Source organism: Colobus angolensis, unplaced genomic scaffold, assembly GCF_000951035.1.
Source record: "Colobus angolensis palliatus isolate OR3802 unplaced genomic scaffold, Cang.pa_1.0 Scaffold300, whole genome shotgun sequence".
In the NCBI taxonomy this organism is placed as follows: Eukaryota; Metazoa; Chordata; class Mammalia; order Primates; family Cercopithecidae; genus Colobus; species Colobus angolensis.
In genome coordinates this window covers 544,723-551,806 of record NW_012116267.1, presented here as the reverse complement: position 1 = coordinate 551,806, position 7,084 = coordinate 544,723, and the positions used below count along the sequence as shown (strand labels likewise).

Genomic DNA, 7,084 nt, shown 5'->3' with positions numbered 1-7,084 from the left:
GTGATGGTAAATGTTTAGCAACCACATCTCCAAGAAATTGAATGTATGCACGTGGGTATGTGTGCCTATTCCTTTATAAGTTTACTACAAATTTTTAAAATTTTTTCCAGCTTAATTAAGGTATAATCGACAAATCAAAAGTATACACATTTATAATGTATAATGTGATGTTTTGATCTACATACACATTGTAAAAGATTAAATCAAGCTAACATATCCATCACCTCACCTCACATACTTAGCTTACGTTTATGATAAGAACACTTAAGACCTACTCTCTTAGCAATTTTCTTTTTTTTTTTGAGACGGAGTCTCGCTCTGCCGCCCAGGCTGGAGTGCAGTGGCCGGATCTCAGCTCACTGCAAGCTCCGCCTCCCGGGTTTACGCCATTCTCCTGCCTCAGCCTCCCGAGTAGCTGGGACTACAGGCGCCCGCCACCTCGCCCGGCTAGTTTTTGTATTTTTAGTAGAGACGGGGTTTCACCGTGTTAGCCAGGATGGTCTCGATCTCCTGACCTCGTGATCTGCCCGTCTCGGCCTCCCAAAGTGCTAGGATTACAGGCTTGAGCCACCGTGCCCGGCCAGCAATTTTCAAGTATACAATATTATTATGATCTGAATGTGTGTGTCCCTCCAAAATGCACATGTTGAAGCCTAATCCCCAATGCAATAGTCTTAGGGATCTTTAAGAGGTGAGGAAGCCACTGGGGTTGAGCCCTCACAGAGGACTCAGGACTGAGGAAACTTGTTCTTCCCTTCTGCCATGCGAGGATCCAGCTAGAAGGCACCGTCTATGAAGCAGAGAGCAAGCCCTGGTCAGACACTGAATCTTCCAGCGCCTTGATCTTGGCCTTCCTCAGCCTCCAGAACTGTGAGCAATAAATTTCTGTTGTTTATAAGCCACTCAGTTTATGATATTTTGTTATAGCAACCCGAACAGACTAAGACAAATACATTAACTATAGTCATCATGCTGTGTCTTATAAATGTTTTGACATAAAGGATGTATAGCACCCAATTTACAAATAATAAGATTGACTTTTATGTAAATCGGTAAAGTCAATGGATTCTTACAGAATGGTTTTGTTGATATTTGCCAAACCATTGTAATTGCAGCCAACATATGGTTGCAACTGATGAACAAGTGTAGTTCCAATATGAACGCTGGTTAATATTTTTGTTTACATGAACAAGTAAGAAGAAAGCAAAATAAGTGACAAAGACATATGGTGGAAAACATTTTCATCATTCATAAGGGCAACTCTTTGTTGAATCAGGTTGTAGTTGTCAAATACTAGAAGACTGTTTCCTCAATTTTTGTGCCATTTACAATGCAGCAGCATTGTAATAACAACATGGCAAACTTTTAAGTCAAATCTGCATGACTAACATTCCCCCCTACCCTGCCACTTCCTTGTGTCTAGATAATCAACAAAACAAGCAAGCTCTGATTGGCAGCATTTGTCAATTTTTTGGTGTAAATACTCCCATTGTGGCCTATTCCAGGCTACCAAGGTGATATTACTGAACACAGAGCTGCAGAGAGATGTACAGTAGCAAACCAGAGTAGTGTATTTTCACCACGCAGATGCAATAGCTGCCAGGCACGGTGGCTCAGGCCTGGAATCCCAGCACTTTGGGAGGCTGAGGCAGGCAGGTCACTTGAGGTCAGGAGTTCAAGACCAGTCTGGCCCACAGGGTGAAACCATATATCTACTAAAAATACAAAAATTAGCTAGGCTTAGTGTCATATGCCTGTAATCCCAGCTACTTGAGAGGCTGAGGCAAGAGAATAGTTTGAACCTGGGAGGTAGAAGTTGCAGTGAGCCAATGGTGCCACTGCACTCCAGCCTGGGTAACAAGAGTGAAACTCCATCTCAAAAAAATAAAAAATAAACAGATGCAATAGCTATAAATAACCTCAAAAGCACAGCTAATAGTAAAAGGCAGTAAAATGATTAAGAAATGATGAGTTTAGAATATTATTAAATTCAATATAATTTATTTAACTATAAGTGTAATTAATTTTTAATAATGGCTGTGTTTAACAAGTGGCTTGCAAAATTCCTGAAAAGTTAACTGTTGGCTCTTGCATGCCAGTTCAACCCAGCCCCAACACACCATGACAAAAATGCCAAAAAAATGTTATTTTGTTTTTGTACTTTAAGAAATGGTAATATGCTGCAGGCACTGGGAGTTGCTTTTTCATACCACATCATGTCACCTCGTCTTTTGTCCCTCAACATGATCCTTTTGACCCTCAACATGATCCTTGCTCCTTCTTTGCTCTCAGCTGATGAATCACAGGATGGGGCAGCCTGGGAACAGCGCTTACGGTCTCTGTTCTGAGATCACCAGCGAGAAGTGCATGGTGGGGCAAACATGGATTTCACTCTTCCTGGAGCAGTGACAGCAGCAGATAACCGGGCTTCTGCAGTAGCAACAGAGGCCTCCTGATACCTGCTGACTTCTGAGGAGCACCATCTCCCTAGGATTTTGCTCCCTGACCATCCCTTGCAACCATTTTTTTTCTTTCTTTCTTTTTTTTTTTTTTGAGATGGAATCTCACTCTGTCACCCAGGCTGGAGTGCAATGGCGTGATCTCTGCTCACTGCAATCTTCACCTCCCGGGTTCAAACAATTGTCCTGCCTCAGGCACCCGCCACCACGCTCGGCTAATTTTTGTATTTTTAGTACAGACGGGGTTTCACCACATTGACCAGGATGGCCTTGCAACCATTTTCCAGGCACCTGATTTCCTGAATTAAACCTTTCCTGCTGGAAATAAATAAAATGGTTTCTGGTTCTCAGATTAAAAGGATAGAATGTATTTACGCTAATGCCTGTTACTTACTCTCATCATTTTCACTGTGGTATAATGTCCCATTTTGTGACCATATCCCACAGGATTCTCCCTAACTTGGCTCCATTTTACAACCTGCCTGCCCAGCCTCTGATGCTTTTCATAGCCAGTGTTCTCAGATTAGACTAACAGAGACCGTGCTGCGGTGCTTACCCAAATGGTTCTCATGCTTACCCATTAGCGTCCTCAATCCTTGATCTCATTCCCCCTCCTTTCCCCATAGATGTCCCAGTGGATCCTGCTTTCCAGTCTGTCACCCTTGGCGTACAGACTACCATAAGTTGAAGGAGGGTCTATTGCTGGAGAAGACGAGTTCACAGGAGTCAGTTCAGGCTCGCAGCTGCCAACATGAAAAAAATCATCTCAGCAAAATGTAGCTCAGCTGCTTACAGTAGGTCCTTGTTATACCTGCGTTTATCTTGGTGGGACACAGATGCAACCGTTTCTCTGTGCTAACAAGCTGATTAAGCTCAGCCAGGACTCTTCCGGAGGGTCCTCCCTCTCCCCACATAATCTACGTTGAGATGCTCAGCACAGAAGTTAATGCATTACTGGGACAAAAAAGAAGTCTCTCTTTAGAGGGTTCCCAGCATCACCAGAACTCCCAATTCTCCTCCACCTCTTTGTATCCCTTTGTATCATTCATTCCTCCTTCCATGTTTGATGTCACTGAGCCTTTCAAAGAGGGCAGATAAAGCTCTCTGTACTTCACAGAGAGATCCAAAATTGCAATTACATCCATGACACAGATTTTCATGCCCCTCAATTCTAGGGCACTCATAGACCACAGTAAGAGATGCTCCTGCTCCTTCTGAGGAACCCCAACAGGCGAGATGCACCCCCTGACTGTCCCACCAAGAGTAGACCATCCGCCCTCTCTGACTGCATGCTTCCCTCTGTCAACATGAAATGGCATGTTGTTCCTGAACATCCCATGATGGTCTGTGCTTCTGTGCCTTTTGCCTATCCTATTTCTGCTTCTGGGCACACCTTTTCTCTCCTTGCCTTTGAGTTGAAGCCCTACTCACCCTTTTAACACCCAGTTCATTCTGAGTTGGACTTCTGGAAGGATCAGAAAGTATCTTCTGTGCAGACACTACACATCACTACATCCTCTTTTTCCCCAAGGCAAACAACACTAACCTAGTCCAGGTCATGTTCCTGTTAGGCCCAGATATGCCTCAAAAATTCTAGCAGAACAGCGCTCCAGGCAGCACTTCCCAGTCAATCATATGAGCAAGCAAGATCCATGCCTCTCCATGTCCCTGTCTAGGTTTCTTCCTTTTCTGGAGACAGGCTGGGGGCTGGCAGCTGAGGCTGTGTATTGCTAAGTGCAATGCCAGGAGTCTGCAGAATGGAAGCCACATCCTTCTTTTTTTTTTTTTTTTTAATACAGAGTTTTGCTCCATCACCCAGGCTGCAATGCAGTGGCGTGACCTCGGCTCATTGCAACCTTGGCCTTCCAGGTTCAAGCAATTATTGTGCCTCAGCCTCCCGAGTAGCTGAGATTACAGGCATGCACCACCACGCCCAGCTAATTTTTGTATTTTAGTAGAGATGGAGTTTCACCATGTTGGCCCAGGCTGGTCTCAAACTCCTGACCTCAAGTGATCCTCCCACCTCGGCCTCCCAAAGTGCCGGGATTACAGGTGTGAGCCACTGTGACCGGCCAGGAGCCAAATCCTTGACGCCTCCAGGACAAGAGGCCAAGTGGGCCTCTCTTTACCTGTGCTTTCTGATCTGTGCTAAAATCAGGTGCTCTGTCTGTTCCCCAGTCCTAAGCCACTTGGATGCACATGTGGTTTTGGTACAGTTTCCTTTAATTTCATGTTAATGATTTTTCTTACTACAACTCTTTTTGTCAGAGCTGTATTTCTATGCTTTTTACCTTCATTGGCAAAGCTTCTAGAAACAGAGTTGTTATTGAAATTAAAAAAAAAAAAAAATTACATAAAACCAAGTTCAGGTATCTCCACTTCCATGAAGCCTTCTCAAATACCACCAACCTAAAATACCCTATTCTATGTCCTCTGCACCTTGTATAGGATTCTTTATGCCCTTGAGGGACGAGGTAAAGTCTTCCCCCTAAATTTCTGTCGCTTTAGGAGCAAACGTAGTAACAGACAAGGAGTAGACTTACTGTTTACTATAAGAGCTGTAAATTTCCCAAGTTCAGAGTTCATCAGCTAAAATGTAAACTCACTACATGCTTAGCATTCACCTTGGCACATCCAGGTTACCCCTGTGGGACTTGAGGGGCAAGGGGAACCAATGCCAACGTGACGATCATTCAGCTTGCTGTGCCATGAATAATAAAGTCCTTTGTCTCTGACACAGGGATCTTGTGTCTTCTGCCAGCTTCCACAAAACAGTAACAAGCTAAGTTATTAACTTGTAAGTAGAGTAAAATCTGAGACCCTTTGCAGGTCCTGGTCTGAGTTCATGTCTTTCCTTCTTTGGGACTGGCCCCAGAGTCAAGCATAGGTCCTGATTAGTATACATGTAGAAAGTAATTAAGTTCAATGGACTAGACTGAAGAAAGGCAACTTTCCTTCTACTGAATACCACTTAGCCCAGTGTTTCTTTTCTTTTCTTTTTTTTTTTCTGCCCAGTATTTCTTAACCTCAGCACTATTGACATTTGGAACCAGGTAATTCTCTGTTGTATGGGGGTTGTTCTGTGCATGATAGGATATTTAGCAGCATCCCTGGCCTCTACACAGTAGATGTCAGTAACACCCACCCCTAATCAAAAATGTCTCCAGACATTGTCAAATGTTCCCTGGGAGAGCAGTATCATACCCTACCCTCACCACTGAAAACCACTTATTTTACCTCTCCAGAAGTGGGGGTGGGGTGGGGAGGAGGAAGCAAGGGGTTATAACTAAATTATCATTTAGTGGAGTTTGAGACGCTAATGTACTGGAGAAGTATAAAAATATTGCACTTACCTGCCTTTTCACTCAAGGATCACACATGATAAGTCATGACACATTGCAGCCAACAGTAAACACAATCTTCATGAGCACCCATGGGTGCTGGGCAGGAGCATCCACTGCATTGTCTCATCCACACCCACAGCCATTCTGCGAAGTGGGCATTTCCACTCTGCAAAAACCTGAGGCACAGGGAGGTCACGTACCTTGCCGAGGGGAAGAGTTTGGACTTGAACACAGAGCTGTTGATCTCTGTCGCACGTGTTCTTAATCATTAACCTATTGTTAATGATCCCACAAAGAAAGTGGGGGACGACATGGAAGAGAGGGGATTGGAAGTTATGAAATGGGAAACCAAAGTTTACTTTGAGGGGAAAAAAAAAATCAAACTTACATATCAATAGCATCCTCTTAAAGGTTGAAAATATGTAACCCTTTAGATATTTTAAGAGCACACAGAGTACCAGAATCTGTAACAACATGTACTTTAATTCCTATGTAAAATGTTAAAATACAGGCCCAAGTGAATGGCTCTCTTCCCTGCACCCAGAAAAATGCGAACCATCCAGTCTAGGAAGCGGCAAAGTGACAAAACGTGTTTGAACAAACCCAATGCTACACTCCACTTCAATGGAGTACTTTTCCCATCTGGTGGTGGATTGAAGAATTGTCCCTAAAACACTTTTAAATCCAGTTGTGACTTTGCAAAGTAGCATCAGTGCCGGCCTGAGTCCCAGCAGTTAGACACATACTGATCCCCCAAATTGATTACTAATTGACACCAGATTCTGGTAATTGCAAGGGCAGGTCAATTACTGACCGCCTATAGAATTATTAGTACAAAGATGAGTAACCTCTAAGGAAAAACACTATTTCGACTTTATTTAAACTTTTCCCTGAGAAGCTAACATTCCCCTACATCATTAATTCTCAGAAATATTTTTAATGCACTATAATATTTTATCCTGGAGGCAGAGCAAAATAGCAAGAAATAAGAAAGGGGAAGAGAGGGAATGGAAGAAAGGGGCAGTCGCAGTCATTGCCATAATGGGTGGAGAGCCAAAAATAAGAATACATAATTAGATTGAAAATATATGAGGCCGGGCACAGTGGTTCATGTCTGTAATCCCAGCACGTTAGGAGGCCGAGATGGGTTGATCACTTGAGGTCAGGAGTTTGAGACCAGCCTGTCCAACATGGTGAAATCCCATCTCCACTAAAAACACAAAATTAGCCAAGTGTGGTGGCAGGCACCTGAAATCCCAGCTACTCAGGAGGCTGAGACAG

General features: G+C 43.6%; 1 long non-coding RNA gene across 1 annotated transcript in view; it reads right to left on the bottom strand.

Annotated features, from left to right (window-relative positions):
- Positions 1-6,076, bottom strand: part of LOC105517488 — a 31,687-nt gene extending 25,611 nt beyond the window's left edge. The window contains exons 1-2 of the long non-coding RNA XR_001002675.1: positions 5,813-6,076; positions 3,037-3,202 (exon numbers count right to left, since the gene is read on the bottom strand). This is a non-coding gene — a long non-coding RNA (uncharacterized LOC105517488). The remainder of the gene's footprint in view (positions 1-3,036; positions 3,203-5,812) is intronic.
- Positions 6,077-7,084: the final 1,008 nt, after the last annotated feature.